We start from the raw sequence: 13,815 nt of genomic DNA on the forward strand, positions 1-13,815 counted from the left end.
ACGAATCCAATGCTCATTTGGGAAATATTCGTTAACAATTCATCGTTGGAGAAATTTAGGGTAAAAGTTTGTATCACGTGATCTACCATATGGACACGTGTGATAAAGAGGAAGGTTTAGTTCGGAAACGTTTACTTTCCTTACCTTAACCCTTGAATCTTTGCTTTCTTTCTCTCATTCCCTCTCTTCAGAAATTCCAATTAACCAGCCGCAAACGCCATCTCTGGAGCTTAACACGCGTAGCTCAACTGATTCTGCAGCCGTTACTACTCCCGATATATATCATGGTCTAACCCACCTCCTTTCCATATGTGGAGGCAGCTGTTTCATGTCTTGCTGGAAATCAAACGTATGAATCACACACACACAAAAAAATTATTTAAGTTGTTATTTTTCTTTAGGACTCCACCGTTCCTTTCGTTGCCGTGTTAGGCCATCTTGTGAAGGACTCAGAAACCAAGCCACTTGCGCACTTGACATTCTACCGGTAGATGGCGTATCCAGAATGTCACAATAGCAGACGGAAAACAGCAATGTGACCGTGAGCCGAGAAGCAAACGCTGTTTTCATCTTTGCTGGTTTGCTACGATGACCGTTATTTTGAATCAAAGCAATGTAAGATTTTTTGTTTTTTGTTTGTTTGAAGGTTTCCTCATTTTGCGTGACATGGACACCCTTATTTTCGACCAAGATAAAAAAATTTGAAAATTTGTGGGCTTCTTCATTTTTCGAGACATGGATACCGTGATTTTGGATCAAGGTAATGTAAGACTTATTTGAAAATATGTGGGTTTCATAATTTGTCGTCGCATGATCAAAGAAACTACGGGGTGTTAATGTATTGAATAACATAGGCATGCATTACGTAGCCCGGTTAGCTCAGTTGGTAGAGCGCGGGACTTTTAATCCTGAGGTCGAGGGTTCAAGTCCCTCATCGGGCGCTGTTTGAAGAGTTTTCTTTCCAGCGAAATCTCATTATCGGTGTTTTCGTTAAATTTGTATGTTATTGAAATCATCCGCTAACGCATTAGGGCTCAAGACCTCAACGTGGTGGAAGTAAACAGACGAGGTGACCGAGTGGTTAAGGTGATGGACTGCTAATCCATTGTGCATTGCACGCGTGGGTTCGAATCCCATCTTCGTCGGGAAACTCAAACTAAAGGTCAATTTCGATGCCAAAGATGTTTGTCATAGTTAAGTGTACATGCTTGAGAAAACATTGATTGAAGCATTCAATTAAGAAAGCCCCATTTGTTATAAGTTATTCTATGATGTTTGATCATTCGTTGGCAGTGGTTCTGTGGTGTAATGGTTAGCACTTCAGACTCTGACTCTGACAATCTGAGTTCAAATCTCGGTAGAACCTTTATTATAGTACCGTGGTATTTCTTGTTTTTACATGCAGCATTTAGAAACCAACCAGCTCTTACAGAGATTGACTGTTAGTGGAAAAAATTTAGATAGTTTACTTAATACTGCCCCGAGTGAGGTTCGAACTCACGACCTCGAGATTATGAGACTCGCGCGCTGCCTACTGCGCTATCGAGGCATGTACAGTATCCTCCAAAAAAAAGAGGCACCCCCCCAGTAGCCCAAAAAATAAAAATTCCTAATGAGCGCTAGATGGCATAGTTTTTAATTGCAAAATACAAACAAAAAAAGCATGCAACTTTTTTTTTGTTTGTTTTGACTGCAAAAACGAGACGGTTGCCATGATTTCAGTATTTTTGCTGCGAGCAAAATTTGGAAAACGGAGAAATTGAGAAAAAGTCGGGGAAAGGCTAACCTCTGAATTGTTACCTTTCCCCAACCCGACTTTTTCTCAAGTTTTCCGTTTTCCATATTTTCTCGCAAAATGAAAACTTATTGGTGACAGACGATTTTAAAAGACGGAAAAAATTATAGCATTTCGAAAAAAAACCAAGAAAAAATTAAAAAAATTTTTTTGAAAAGAGGATTTATTTAATTTAAACAAACTGACAAATGAAATATGTTTAATTTTTCTTCCACCAGCCGACAAACAATCCTATGATACCGTGAACTTTTTACTACCTAAATGAATAAACAACTTAATTTGTCAGCACGCGCAACTAAAATCTTCTGATCTGTACCAAGAGTAGAAACTCCCATAGTTCATGTGAAACAAATAAATGAATAATATGCTTTCAGTATTTGATGTCCAATTATTTTTTCAACACGGCTTAAACTCTGTGCGTTTTCCCTGAACGAAACCTGTTAGGTAGGTGGTGTTCTGCCGTGTTAGGCCATCTTGTGAAGGACTCAGAAACCAAGCCACTTGCGCACTTGACATTCTACCGGTAGATGGCGTATCCAGAATGTCACAATAGCAGACGGAAAACAGCAATGTGACCGTGAGCCGAGAAGCAAACGCTGTTTTCATCTTTGCTGGTTTGCTACGATGACCGTTATTTTGAATCAAAGCAATGTAAGATTTTTTGTTTTTTGTTTGTTTGAAGGTTTCCTCATTTTGCGTGACATGGACACCCTTATTTTCGACCAAGATAAAAAAATTTGAAAATTTGTGGGCTTCTTCATTTTTCGAGACATGGATACCGTGATTTTGGATCAAGGTAATGTAAGACTTATTTGAAAATATGTGGGTTTCATAATTTGTCGTCGCATGATCAAAGAAACTACGGGGTGTTAATGTATTGAATAACATAGGCATGCATTACGTAGCCCGGTTAGCTCAGTTGGTAGAGCGCGGGACTTTTAATCCTGAGGTCGAGGGTTCAAGTCCCTCATCGGGCGCTATTTGAAGAGTTTTCTTTCCAGCGAAATCTCATTATCGGTGTTTTCGTTAAATTTGTATGTTATTGAAATCATCCGCTAACGCATTAGGGCTCAAGACCTCAACGTGGTGGAAGTAAACAGACGAGGTGACTGAGTGGTTAAGGTGATGGACTGCTAATCCATTGTGCATTGCACGCGTGGGTTCGAATCCCATCTTCGTCGGGAAACTCAAACTAGAGGTCAATTTCGATGCCAAAGATGTTTGTCATAGTTAAGTGTACATGCTTGAGAAAACATTGATTGAAGCATTCAATTAAGAAAGCCCCATTTGTTATAAGTAATTCTATGATGTTTGATCATTCGTTAGCAGTGGTTCTATGGTGTAATGGTTAGCACTTCAGACTCTGACTCTGACAATCTGAGTTCAAATCTCGGTAGAACCTTTATTATAGTACCGTGGTATTTCTTGTTTTTACATGCAGCATTTAGAAACCAACCAGCTCTTACAGAGATTGACTGTTAGTGGAAAAAATTTAGATAGTTTACTTAATACTGCCCCGAGTGAGGTTCGAACTCACGACCTCGAGATTATGAGACTCGCGCGCTGCCTACTGCGCTATCGAGGCATGTACAGTATCCTCCAAAAAAAAGAGGCACCCCCCAGTAGCCCAAAAATAAAAATTCCTAATGAGCGCTAGATGGCATAGTTTTTAATTGCAAAATACAAACAAAAAAAAGCATGCAACTTTTTTTTGTTTGTTTTGACTGCAAAAACGAGACGGTTGCCATGATTTCAGTATTTTTGCTGCGAGCAAAATTTGGAAAACGGAGAAATTGAGAAAAAGTCGGGGAAAGGCTAACCTCTGAATTGTTACCTTTCCCCCAACCCGACTTTTTTCTCAAGTTTTCCGTTTTCCATATTTTCTCGCAAAATGAAAACTTATTGGTGACAGACGATTTTAAAAGACGGAAAAAATTATAGCATTTCGAAAAAAAACCAAGAAAAAATTAAAAAAATTTTTTTGAAAAGAGGATTTATTTAATTTAAACAAACTGACAAATGAAATATGTTTAATTTTTCTTCCACCAGCCGACAAACAATCCTATGATACCGTGAACTTTTTACTACCTAAATGAATAAACAACTTAATTTGTCAGCACGCGCAACTAAAATCTTCTGATCTGTACCAAGAGTAGAAACTCCCATAGTTCATGTGAAACAAATAAATGAATAATATGCTTTCAGTATTTGATGTCCAATTATTTTTTCAACACGGCTTAAACTCTGTGCGTTTTCCCTGAACGAAACCTGTTAGGTAGGTGGTGTTCTGCCGTGTTAGGCCATCTTGTGAAGGACTCAGAAACCAAGCCACTTGCGCACTTGACATTCTACCGGTAGATGGCGTATCCAGAATGTCACAATAGCAGACGGAAAACAGCAATGTGACCGTGAGCCGAGAAGCAAACGCTGTTTTCATCTTTGCTGGTTTGCTACGATGACCGTTATTTTGAATCAAAGCAATGTAAGATTTTTTGTTTTTTGTTTGTTTGAAGGTTTCCTCATTTTGCGTGACATGGACACCCTTATTTTCGACCAAGATAAAAAAATTTGAAAATTTGTGGGCTTCTTCATTTTTCGAGACATGGATACCGTGATTTTGGATCAAGGTAATGTAAGACTTATTTGAAAATATGTGGGTTTCATAATTTGTCGTCGCATGATCAAAGAAACTACGGGGTGTTAATGTATTGAATAACATAGGCATGCATTACGTAGCCCGGTTAGCTCAGTTGGTAGAGCGCGGGACTTTTAATCCTGAGGTCGAGGGTTCAAGTCCCTCATCGGGCGCTATTTGAAGAGTTTTCTTTCCAGCGAAATCTCATTATCGGTGTTTTCGTTAAATTTGTATGTTATTGAAATCATCCGCTAACGCATTAGGGCTCAAGACCTCAACGTGGTGGAAGTAAACAGACGAGGTGACTGAGTGGTTAAGGTGATGGACTGCTAATCCATTGTGCATTGCACGCGTGGGTTCGAATCCCATCTTCGTCGGGAAACTCAAACTAGAGGTCAATTTCGATGCCAAAGATGTTTGTCATAGTTAAGTGTACATGCTTGAGAAAACATTGATTGAAGCATTCAATTAAGAAAGCCCCATTTGTTATAAGTAATTCTATGATGTTTGATCATTCGTTAGCAGTGGTTCTATGGTGTAATGGTTAGCACTTCAGACTCTGACTCTGACAATCTGAGTTCAAATCTCGGTAGAACCTTTATTATAGTACCGTGGTATTTCTTGTTTTTACATGCAGCATTTAGAAACCAACCAGCTCTTACAGAGATTGACTGTTAGTGGAAAAAATTTAGATAGTTTACTTAATACTGCCCCGAGTGAGGTTCGAACTCACGACCTCGAGATTATGAGACTCGCGCGCTGCCTACTGCGCTATCGAGGCATGTACAGTATCCTCCACAAAAAAGAGGCACCCCCCCAGTAGCCCAAAAAATAAAAATTCCTAATGAGCGCTAGATGGCATAGTTTTTAATTGCAAAATACAAACAAAAAAAGCATGCAACTTTTTTTTTGTTTGTTTTGACTGCAAAAACGAGACGGTTGCCATGATTTCAGTATTTTTGCTGCGAGCAAAATTTGGAAAACGGAGAAATTGAGAAAAAGTCGGGGAAAGGCTAACCTCTGAATTGTTACCTTTCCCCCAACCCGACTTTTTTCTCAAGTTTTCCGTTTTCCATATTTTCTCGCAAAATGAAAACTTATTGGTGACAGACGATTTTAAAAGACGGAAAAAATTATAGCATTTCGAAAAAAACCAAGAAAAAATTAAAAAAATTTTTTTGAAAAGAGGATTTATTTAATTTAAACAAACTGACAAATGAAATATGTTTAATTTTTCTTCCACCAGCCGACAAACAATCCTATGATACCGTGAACTTTTTACTACCTAAATGAATAAACAACTTAATTTGTCAGCACGCGCAACTAAAATCTTCTGATCTGTACCAAGAGTAGAAACTCCCATAGTTCATGTGAAACAAATAAATGAATAATATGCTTTCAGTATTTGATGTCCAATTATTTTTTCAACACGGCTTAAACTCTGTGCGTTTTCCCTGAACGAAACCTGTTAGGTAGGTGGTGTTCTGCCGTGTTAGGCCATCTTGTGAAGGACTCAGAAACCAAGCCACTTGCGCACTTGACATTCTACCGGTAGATGGCGTATCCAGAATGTCACAATAGCAGACGGAAAACAGCAATGTGACCGTGAGCCGAGAAGCAAACGCTGTTTTCATCTTTGCTGGTTTGCTACGATGACCGTTATTTTGAATCAAAGCAATGTAAGATTTTTTGTTTTTTGTTTGTTTGAAGGTTTCCTCATTTTGCGTGACATGGACACCCTTATTTTCGACCAAGATAAAAAAATTTGAAAATTTGTGGGCTTCTTCATTTTTCGAGACATGGATACCGTGATTTTGGATCAAGGTAATGTAAGACTTATTTGAAAATATGTGGGTTTCATAATTTGTCGTCGCATGATCAAAGAAACTACGGGGTGTTAATGTATTGAATAACATAGGCATGCATTTACGTAGCCCAGTTAGCTCAGTTGGTAGAGCGCGGGACTTTTAATCCTGAGGTCGAGGGTTCAAGTCCCTCATCGGGCGCTATTTGAAGAGTTTTCTTTCCAGCGAAATCTCATTATCGGTGTTTTCGTTAAATTTGTATGTTATTGAAATCATCCGCTAACGCATTAGGGCTCAAGACCTCAACGTGGTGGAAGTAAACAGACGAGGTGACCGAGTGGTTAAGGTGATGGACTGCTAATCCATTGTGCATTGCACGCGTGGGTTCGAATCCCATCTTCGTCGGGAAACTCAAACTAGAGGTCAATTTCGATGCCAAAGATGTTTGTCATAGTTAAGTGTACATGCTTGAGAAAACATTGATTGAAGCATTCAATTAAGAAAGCCCCATTTGTTATAAGTAATTCTATGATGTTTGATCATTCGTTAGCAGTGGTTCTATGGTGTAATGGTTAGCACTTCAGACTCTGACTCTGACAATCTGAGTTCAAATCTCGGTAGAACCTTTATTATAGTACCGTGGTATTTCTTGTTTTTACATGCAGCATTTAGAAACCAACCAGCTCTTACAGAGATTGACTGTTAGTGGAAAAAATTTAGATAGTTTACTTAATACTGCCCCGAGTGAGGTTCGAACTCACGACCTCGAGATTATGAGACTCGCGCGCTGCCTACTGCGCTATCGAGGCATGTACAGTATCCTCCACAAAAAAGAGGCACCCCCCAGTAGCCCAAAAAATAAAAATTCCTAATGAGCGCTAGATGGCATAGTTTTTAATTGCAAAATACAAACAAAAAAAGCATGCAACTTTTTTTTGTTTGTTTTGACTGCAAAAACGAGACGGTTGCCATGATTTCAGTATTTTTGCTGCGAGCAAAATTTGGAAAACGGAGAAATTGAGAAAAAGTCGGGGAAAGGCTAACCTCTGAATTGTTACCTTTCCCCAACCCGACTTTTTTCTCAAGTTTTCCGTTTTCCATATTTTCTCGCAAAATGAAAACTTATTGGTGACAGACGATTTTAAAAGACGGAAAAAATTATAGCATTTCGAAAAAAAACCAAGAAAAAATTAAAAAAATTTTTTTGAAAAGAGGATTTATTTAATTTAAACAAACTGACAAATGAAATATGTTTAATTTTTCTTCCACCAGCCGACAAACAATCCTATGATACCGTGAACTTTTTACTACCTAAATGAATAAACAACTTAATTTGTCAGCACGCGCAACTAAAATCTTCTGATCTGTACCAAGAGTAGAAACTCCCATAGTTCATGTGAAACAAATAAATGAATAATATGCTTTCAGTATTTGATGTCCAATTATTTTTTCAACACGGCTTAAACTCTGTGCGTTTTCCCTGAACGAAACCTGTTATGTAGGTGGTGTTCTGCCGTGTTAGGCCATCTTGTGAAGGACTCAGAAACCAAGCCACTTGCGCACTTGACATTCTACCGGTAGATGGCGTATCCAGAATGTCACAATAGCAGACGGAAAACAGCAATGTGACCGTGAGCCGAGAAGCAAACGCTGTTTTCATCTTTGCTGGTTTGCTACGATGACCGTTATTTTGAATCAAAGCAATGTAAGATTTTTTGTTTTTGTTTGTTTGAAGGTTTCCTCATTTTGCGTGACATGGACACCCTTATTTTCGACCAAGATAAAAAAATTTGAAAATTTGTGGGCTTCTTCATTTTTCGAGACATGGATACCGTGATTTTGGATCAAGGTAATGTAAGACTTATTTGAAAATATGTGGGTTTCATAATTTGTCGTCGCATGATCAAAGAAACTACGGGGTGTTAATGTATTGAATAACATAGGCATGCATTACGTAGCCCGGTTAGCTCAGTTGGTAGAGCGCGGGACTTTTAATCCTGAGGTCGAGGGTTAAAGTCCCTCATCGGGCGCTATTTGAAGAGTTTTCTTTCCAGCGAAATCTCATTATCGGTGTTTTCGTTAAATTTGTATGTTATTGAAATCATCCGCTAACGCATTAGGGCTCAAGACCTCAACGTGGTGGAAGTAAACAGACGAGGTGACCGAGTGGTTAAGGTGATGGACTGCTAATCCATTGTGCATTGCACGCGTGGGTTCGAATCCCATCTTCGTCGGGAAACTCAAACTAGAGGTCAATTTCGATGCCAAAGATGTTTGTCATAGTTAAGTGTACATGCTTGAGAAAACATTGATTGAAGCATTCAATTAAGAAAGCCCCATTTGTTATAAGTAATTCTATGATGTTTGATCATTCGTTAGCAGTGGTTCTATGGTGTAATGGTTAGCACTTCAGACTCTGACTCTGACAATCTGAGTTCAAATCTCGGTAGAACCTTTATTATAGTACCGTGGTATTTCTTGTTTTTACATGCAGCATTTAGAAACCAACCAGCTCTTACAGAGATTGACTGTTAGTGGAAAAATTTAGATAGTTTACTTAATACTGCCCCGAGTGAGGTTCGAACTCACGACCTCGAGATTATGAGACTCGCGCGCTGCCTACTGCGCTATCGAGGCATGTACAGTATCCTCCACAAAAAAGAGGCACCCCCCAGTAGCCCAAAAAATAAAAATTCCTAATGAGCGCTAGATGGCATAGTTTTTAATTGCAAAATACAAACAAAAAAAGCATGCAACTTTTTTTTGTTTGTTTTGACTGCAAAAACGAGACGGTTGCCATGATTTCAGTATTTTTGCTGCGAGCAAAATTTGGAAAACGGAGAAATTGAGAAAAAGTCGGGGAAAGGCTAACCTCTGAATTGTTACCTTTCCCCAACCCGACTTTTTTCTCAAGTTTTCCGTTTTCCATATTTTCTCGCAAAATGAAAACTTATTGGTGACAGACGATTTTAAAAGACGGAAAAAATTATAGCATTTCGAAAAAAAACCAAGAAAAAATTAAAAAAATTTTTTTGAAAAGAGGATTTATTTAATTTAAACAAACTGACAAATGAAATATGTTTAATTTTTCTTCCACCAGCCGACAAACAATCCTATGATACCGTGAACTTTTTACTACCTAAATGAATAAACAACTTAATTTGTCAGCACGCGCAACTAAAATCTTCTGATCTGTACCAAGAGTAGAAACTCCCATAGTTCATGTGAAACAAATAAATGAATAATATGCTTTCAGTATTTGATGTCCAATTATTTTTTCAACACGGCTTAAACTCTGTGCGTTTTCCCTGAACGAAACCTGTTAGGTAGGTGGTGTTCTGCCGTGTTAGGCCATCTTGTGAAGGACTCAGAAACCAAGCCACTTGCGCACTTGACATTCTACCGGTAGATGGCGTATCCAGAATGTCACAATAGCAGACGGAAAACAGCAATGTGACCGTGAGCCGAGAAGCAAACGCTGTTTTCATCTTTGCTGGTTTGCTACGATGACCGTTATTTTGAATCAAAGCAATGTAAGATTTTTTGTTTTTTGTTTGTTTGAAGGTTTCCTCATTTTGCGTGACATGGACACCCTTATTTTCGACCAAGATAAAAAAATTTGAAAATTTGTGGGCTTCTTCATTTTTCGAGACATGGATACCGTGATTTTGGATCAAGGTAATGTAAGACTTATTTGAAAATATGTGGGTTTCATAATTTGTCGTCGCATGATCAAAGAAACTACGGGGTGTTAATGTATTGAATAACATAGGCATGCATTACGTAGCCCGGTTAGCTCAGTTGGTAGAGCGCGGGACTTTTAATCCTGAGGTCGAGGGTTCAAGTCCCTCATCGGGCGCTATTTGAAGAGTTTTCTTTCCAGCGAAATCTCATTATCGGTGTTTTCGTTAAATTTGTATGTTATTGAAATCATCCGCTAACGCATTAGGGCTCAAGACCTCAACGTGGTGGAAGTAAACAGACGAGGTGACCGAGTGGTTAAGGTGATGGACTGCTAATCCATTGTGCATTGCACGCGTGGGTTCGAATCCCATCTTCGTCGGGAAACTCAAACTAGAGGTCAATTTCGATGCCAAAGATGTTTGTCATAGTTAAGTGTACATGCTTGAGAAAACATTGATTGAAGCATTCAATTAAGAAAGCCCCATTTGTTATAAGTAATTCTATGATGTTTGATCATTCGTTAGCAGTGGTTCTATGGTGTAATGGTTAGCACTTCAGACTCTGACTCTGACAATCTGAGTTCAAATCTCGGTAGAACCTTTATTATAGTACCGTGGTATTTCTTGTTTTTACATGCAGCATTTAGAAACCAACCAGCTCTTACAGAGATTGACTGTTAGTGGAAAAAATTTAGATAGTTTACTTAATACTGCCCCGAGTGAGGTTCGAACTCACGACCTCGAGATTATGAGACTCGCGCGCTGCCTACTGCGCTATCGAGGCATGTACAGTATCCTCCACAAAAAGAGGCACCCCCCAGTAGCCCAAAAATAAAAATTCCTAATGAGCGCTAGATGGCATAGTTTTTAATTGCAAAATACAAACAAAAAAAGCATGCAACTTTTTTTTTGTTTGTTTTGACTGCAAAAACGAGACGGTTGCCATGATTTCAGTATTTTTGCTGCGAGCAAAATTTGGAAAACGGAGAAATTGAGAAAAAGTCGGGGAAAGGCTAACCTCTGAATTGTTACCTTTCCCCCAACCCGACTTTTTTCTCAAGTTTTCCGTTTTCCATATTTTCTCGCAAAATGAAAACTTATTGGTGACAGACGATTTTAAAAGACGGAAAAAATTATAGCATTTCGAAAAAAAACCAAGAAAAAATTTAAAAAATTTTTTTTGAAAAGAGGATTTATTTAATTTAAACAAACTGACAAATGAAATATGTTTAATTTTTCTTCCACCAGCCGACAAACAATCCTATGATACCGTGAACTTTTTACTACCTAAATGAATAAACAACTTAATTTGTCAGCACGCGCAACTAAAATCTTCTGATCTGTACCAAGAGTAGAAACTCCCATAGTTCATGTGAAACAAATAAATGAATAATATGCTTTCAGTATTTGATGTCCAATTATTTTTTCAACACGGCTTAAACTCTGTGCGTTTTCCCTGAACGAAACCTGTTAGGTAGGTGGTGTTCTGCCGTGTTAGGCCATCTTGTAAAGGACTCAGAAACCAAGCCACTTGCGCACTTGACATTCTACCGGTAGATGGCGTATCCAGAATGTCACAATAGCAGACGGAAAACAGCAATGTGACCGTGAGCCGAGAAGCAAACGCTGTTTTCATCTTTGCTGGTTTGCTACGATGACCGTTATTTTGAATCAAAGCAATGTAAGATTTTTTGTTTTTTGTTTGTTTGAAGGTTTCGTCATTTTGCGTGACATGGACACCCTTATTTTCGACCAAGATAAAAAAATTTGAAAATTTGTGGGCTTCTTCATTTTTCGAGACATGGATACCGTGATTTTGGATCAAGGTAATGTAAGACTTATTTGAAAATATGTGGGTTTCATAATTTGTCGTCGCATGATCAAAGAAACTACGGGGTGTTAATGTATTGAATAACATAGGCATGCATTACGTAGCCCGGTTAGCTCAGTTGGTAGAGCGCGGGACTTTTAATCCTGAGGTCGAGGGTTCAAGTCCCTCATCGGGCGCTATTTGAAGAGTTTTCTTTCCAGCGAAATCTCATTATCGGTGTTTTCGTTAAATTTGTATGTTATTGAAATCATCCGCTAACGCATTAGGGCTCAAGACCTCAACGTGGTGGAAGTAAACAGACGAGGTGACCGAGTGGTTAAGGTGATGGACTGCTAATCCATTGTGCATTGCACGCGTGGGTTCGAATCCCATCTTCGTCGGGAAACTCAAACTAGAGGTCAATTTCGATGCCAAAGATGTTTGTCATAGTTAAGTGTACATGCTTGAGAAAACATTGATTGAAGCATTCAATTAAGAAAGCCCCATTTGTTATAAGTAATTCTATGATGTTTGATCATTCGTTAGCAGTGGTTCTATGGTGTAATGGTTAGCACTTCAGACTCTGACTCTGACAATCTGAGTTCAAATCTCGGTAGAACCTTTATTATAGTACCGTGGTATTTCTTGTTTTTACATGCAGCATTTAGAAACCAACCAGCTCTTACAGAGATTGACTGTTAGTGGAAAAAATTTAGATAGTTTACTTAATACTGCCCCGAGTGAGGTTCGAACTCACGACCTCGAGATTATGAGACTCGCGCGCTGCCTACTGCGCTATCGAGGCATGTACAGTATCCTCCACAAAAAGAGGCACCCCCCAGTAGCCCAAAAAATAAAAATTCCTAATGAGCGCTAGATGGCATAGTTTTTAATTGCAAAATACAAACAAAAAAAGCATGCAACTTTTTTTTGTTTGTTTTGACTGCAAAAACGAGACGGTTGCCATGATTTCAGTATTTTTGCTGCGAGCAAAATTTGGAAAACGGAGAAATTGAGAAAAAGTCGGGAAAGGCTAACCTCTGAATTGTTACCTTTCCCCCAACCCGACTTTTTTCTCAAGTTTTCCGTTTTCCATATTTTCTCGCAAAATGAAAAACTTATTGGTGACAGACGATTTTAAAAGACGGAAAAAATTATAGCATTTCGAAAAAAAACCAAGAAAAAATTTAAAAAAATTTTTTTGAAAAGAGGATTTATTTAATTTAAACAAACTGACAAATGAAATATGTTTAATTTTTCTTCCACCAGCCGACAAACAATCCTATGATACCGTGAACTTTTTACTACCTAAATGAATAAACAACTTAATTTGTCAGCACGCGCAACTAAAATCTTCTGATCTGTACCAAGAGTAGAAACTCCCATAGTTCATGTGAAACAAATAAATGAATAATATGCTTTCAGTATTTGATGTCCAATTATTTTTTCAACACGGCTTAAACTCTGTGCGTTTTCCCTGAACGAAACCTGTTAGGTAGGTGGTGTTCTGCCGTGTTAGGCCATCTTGTGAAGGACTCAGAAACCAAGCCACTTGCGCACTTGACATTCTACCGGTAGATGGCGTATCCAGAATGTCACAATAGCAGACGGAAAACAGCAATGTGACCGTGAGCCGAGAAGCAAACGCTGTTTTCATCTTTGCTGGTTTGCTACGATGACCGTTATTTTGAATCCAAGCAATGTAAGATTTTTTGTTTTTTGTTTGTTTGAAGGTTTCCTCATTTTGCGTGACATGGACACCCTTATTTTCGACCAAGATAAAAAAATTTGAAAATTTGTGGGCTTCTTCATTTTTCGAGACATGGATACCGTGATTTTGGATCAAGGTAATGTAAGACTTATTTGAAAATATGTGGGTTTCATAATTTGTCGTCGCATGATCAAAGAAACTACGGGGTGTTAATGTATTGAATAACATAGGCATGCATTACGTAGCCCGGTTAGCTCAGTTGGTAGAGCGCGGGACTTTTAATCCTGAGGTCGAGGGTTCAAGTCCCTCATCGGGCGCTATTTGAAGAGTTTTCTTTCCAGCGAAATCTCATTATTGGTGTTTTCGTTAAATTTGT

General features: G+C 38.5%; 24 non-coding genes across 24 annotated transcripts; 17 read left to right on the forward strand and 7 right to left on the reverse strand.

Annotated features, from left to right (window-relative positions):
* Nucleotides 1-868: 868 nt before the first annotated feature.
* Trnak-uuu lies at nucleotides 869-941 on the forward strand. Its single transcript has one exon. It is a non-coding gene; the product is annotated as a tRNA-Lys (tRNA).
* Nucleotides 942-1,063: 122 nt separating this feature from the next.
* Nucleotides 1,064-1,145, forward strand: Trnas-gcu. The gene has a single exon. It is a non-coding gene; the product is annotated as a tRNA-Ser (tRNA).
* A 331-nt stretch (nucleotides 1,146-1,476) lies between these two features.
* Nucleotides 1,477-1,549, reverse strand: Trnam-cau. Its single transcript has one exon. It is a non-coding gene; the product is annotated as a tRNA-Met (tRNA).
* A 1,150-nt stretch (nucleotides 1,550-2,699) lies between these two features.
* Trnak-uuu lies at nucleotides 2,700-2,772 on the forward strand. Its single transcript has one exon. It is a non-coding gene; the product is annotated as a tRNA-Lys (tRNA).
* Nucleotides 2,773-3,125: 353 nt separating this feature from the next.
* Trnaq-cug lies at nucleotides 3,126-3,197 on the forward strand. Its single transcript has one exon. It is a non-coding gene; the product is annotated as a tRNA-Gln (tRNA).
* A 110-nt stretch (nucleotides 3,198-3,307) lies between these two features.
* Trnam-cau lies at nucleotides 3,308-3,380 on the reverse strand. Its single transcript has one exon. It is a non-coding gene; the product is annotated as a tRNA-Met (tRNA).
* A 1,150-nt stretch (nucleotides 3,381-4,530) lies between these two features.
* On the forward strand, nucleotides 4,531-4,603 carry Trnak-uuu. Its single transcript has one exon. It is a non-coding gene; the product is annotated as a tRNA-Lys (tRNA).
* Nucleotides 4,604-4,956: 353 nt separating this feature from the next.
* Trnaq-cug lies at nucleotides 4,957-5,028 on the forward strand. Its single transcript has one exon. It is a non-coding gene; the product is annotated as a tRNA-Gln (tRNA).
* A 110-nt stretch (nucleotides 5,029-5,138) lies between these two features.
* Trnam-cau lies at nucleotides 5,139-5,211 on the reverse strand. Its single transcript has one exon. It is a non-coding gene; the product is annotated as a tRNA-Met (tRNA).
* Nucleotides 5,212-6,558: 1,347 nt separating this feature from the next.
* Nucleotides 6,559-6,640, forward strand: Trnas-gcu. The gene has a single exon. It is a non-coding gene; the product is annotated as a tRNA-Ser (tRNA).
* A 149-nt stretch (nucleotides 6,641-6,789) lies between these two features.
* On the forward strand, nucleotides 6,790-6,861 carry Trnaq-cug. The gene has a single exon. It is a non-coding gene; the product is annotated as a tRNA-Gln (tRNA).
* Nucleotides 6,862-6,971: 110 nt separating this feature from the next.
* On the reverse strand, nucleotides 6,972-7,044 carry Trnam-cau. The gene has a single exon. It is a non-coding gene; the product is annotated as a tRNA-Met (tRNA).
* Nucleotides 7,045-8,387: 1,343 nt separating this feature from the next.
* Trnas-gcu lies at nucleotides 8,388-8,469 on the forward strand. The gene has a single exon. It is a non-coding gene; the product is annotated as a tRNA-Ser (tRNA).
* A 149-nt stretch (nucleotides 8,470-8,618) lies between these two features.
* Nucleotides 8,619-8,690, forward strand: Trnaq-cug. Its single transcript has one exon. It is a non-coding gene; the product is annotated as a tRNA-Gln (tRNA).
* Nucleotides 8,691-8,799: 109 nt separating this feature from the next.
* Nucleotides 8,800-8,872, reverse strand: Trnam-cau. Its single transcript has one exon. It is a non-coding gene; the product is annotated as a tRNA-Met (tRNA).
* A 1,149-nt stretch (nucleotides 8,873-10,021) lies between these two features.
* On the forward strand, nucleotides 10,022-10,094 carry Trnak-uuu. The gene has a single exon. It is a non-coding gene; the product is annotated as a tRNA-Lys (tRNA).
* Nucleotides 10,095-10,216: 122 nt separating this feature from the next.
* On the forward strand, nucleotides 10,217-10,298 carry Trnas-gcu. The gene has a single exon. It is a non-coding gene; the product is annotated as a tRNA-Ser (tRNA).
* Nucleotides 10,299-10,447: 149 nt separating this feature from the next.
* On the forward strand, nucleotides 10,448-10,519 carry Trnaq-cug. Its single transcript has one exon. It is a non-coding gene; the product is annotated as a tRNA-Gln (tRNA).
* Nucleotides 10,520-10,629: 110 nt separating this feature from the next.
* On the reverse strand, nucleotides 10,630-10,702 carry Trnam-cau. The gene has a single exon. It is a non-coding gene; the product is annotated as a tRNA-Met (tRNA).
* A 1,150-nt stretch (nucleotides 10,703-11,852) lies between these two features.
* Nucleotides 11,853-11,925, forward strand: Trnak-uuu. The gene has a single exon. It is a non-coding gene; the product is annotated as a tRNA-Lys (tRNA).
* Nucleotides 11,926-12,047: 122 nt separating this feature from the next.
* Nucleotides 12,048-12,129, forward strand: Trnas-gcu. The gene has a single exon. It is a non-coding gene; the product is annotated as a tRNA-Ser (tRNA).
* Nucleotides 12,130-12,278: 149 nt separating this feature from the next.
* Nucleotides 12,279-12,350, forward strand: Trnaq-cug. The gene has a single exon. It is a non-coding gene; the product is annotated as a tRNA-Gln (tRNA).
* A 110-nt stretch (nucleotides 12,351-12,460) lies between these two features.
* Nucleotides 12,461-12,533, reverse strand: Trnam-cau. Its single transcript has one exon. It is a non-coding gene; the product is annotated as a tRNA-Met (tRNA).
* Nucleotides 12,534-13,683: 1,150 nt separating this feature from the next.
* Nucleotides 13,684-13,756, forward strand: Trnak-uuu. Its single transcript has one exon. It is a non-coding gene; the product is annotated as a tRNA-Lys (tRNA).
* Nucleotides 13,757-13,815: the final 59 nt, after the last annotated feature.

Source organism: Daphnia magna, linkage group LG9, assembly GCF_020631705.1.
Source record: "Daphnia magna isolate NIES linkage group LG9, ASM2063170v1.1, whole genome shotgun sequence".
Lineage (NCBI taxonomy): Eukaryota > Metazoa > Arthropoda > Branchiopoda > Diplostraca > Daphniidae > Daphnia > Daphnia magna.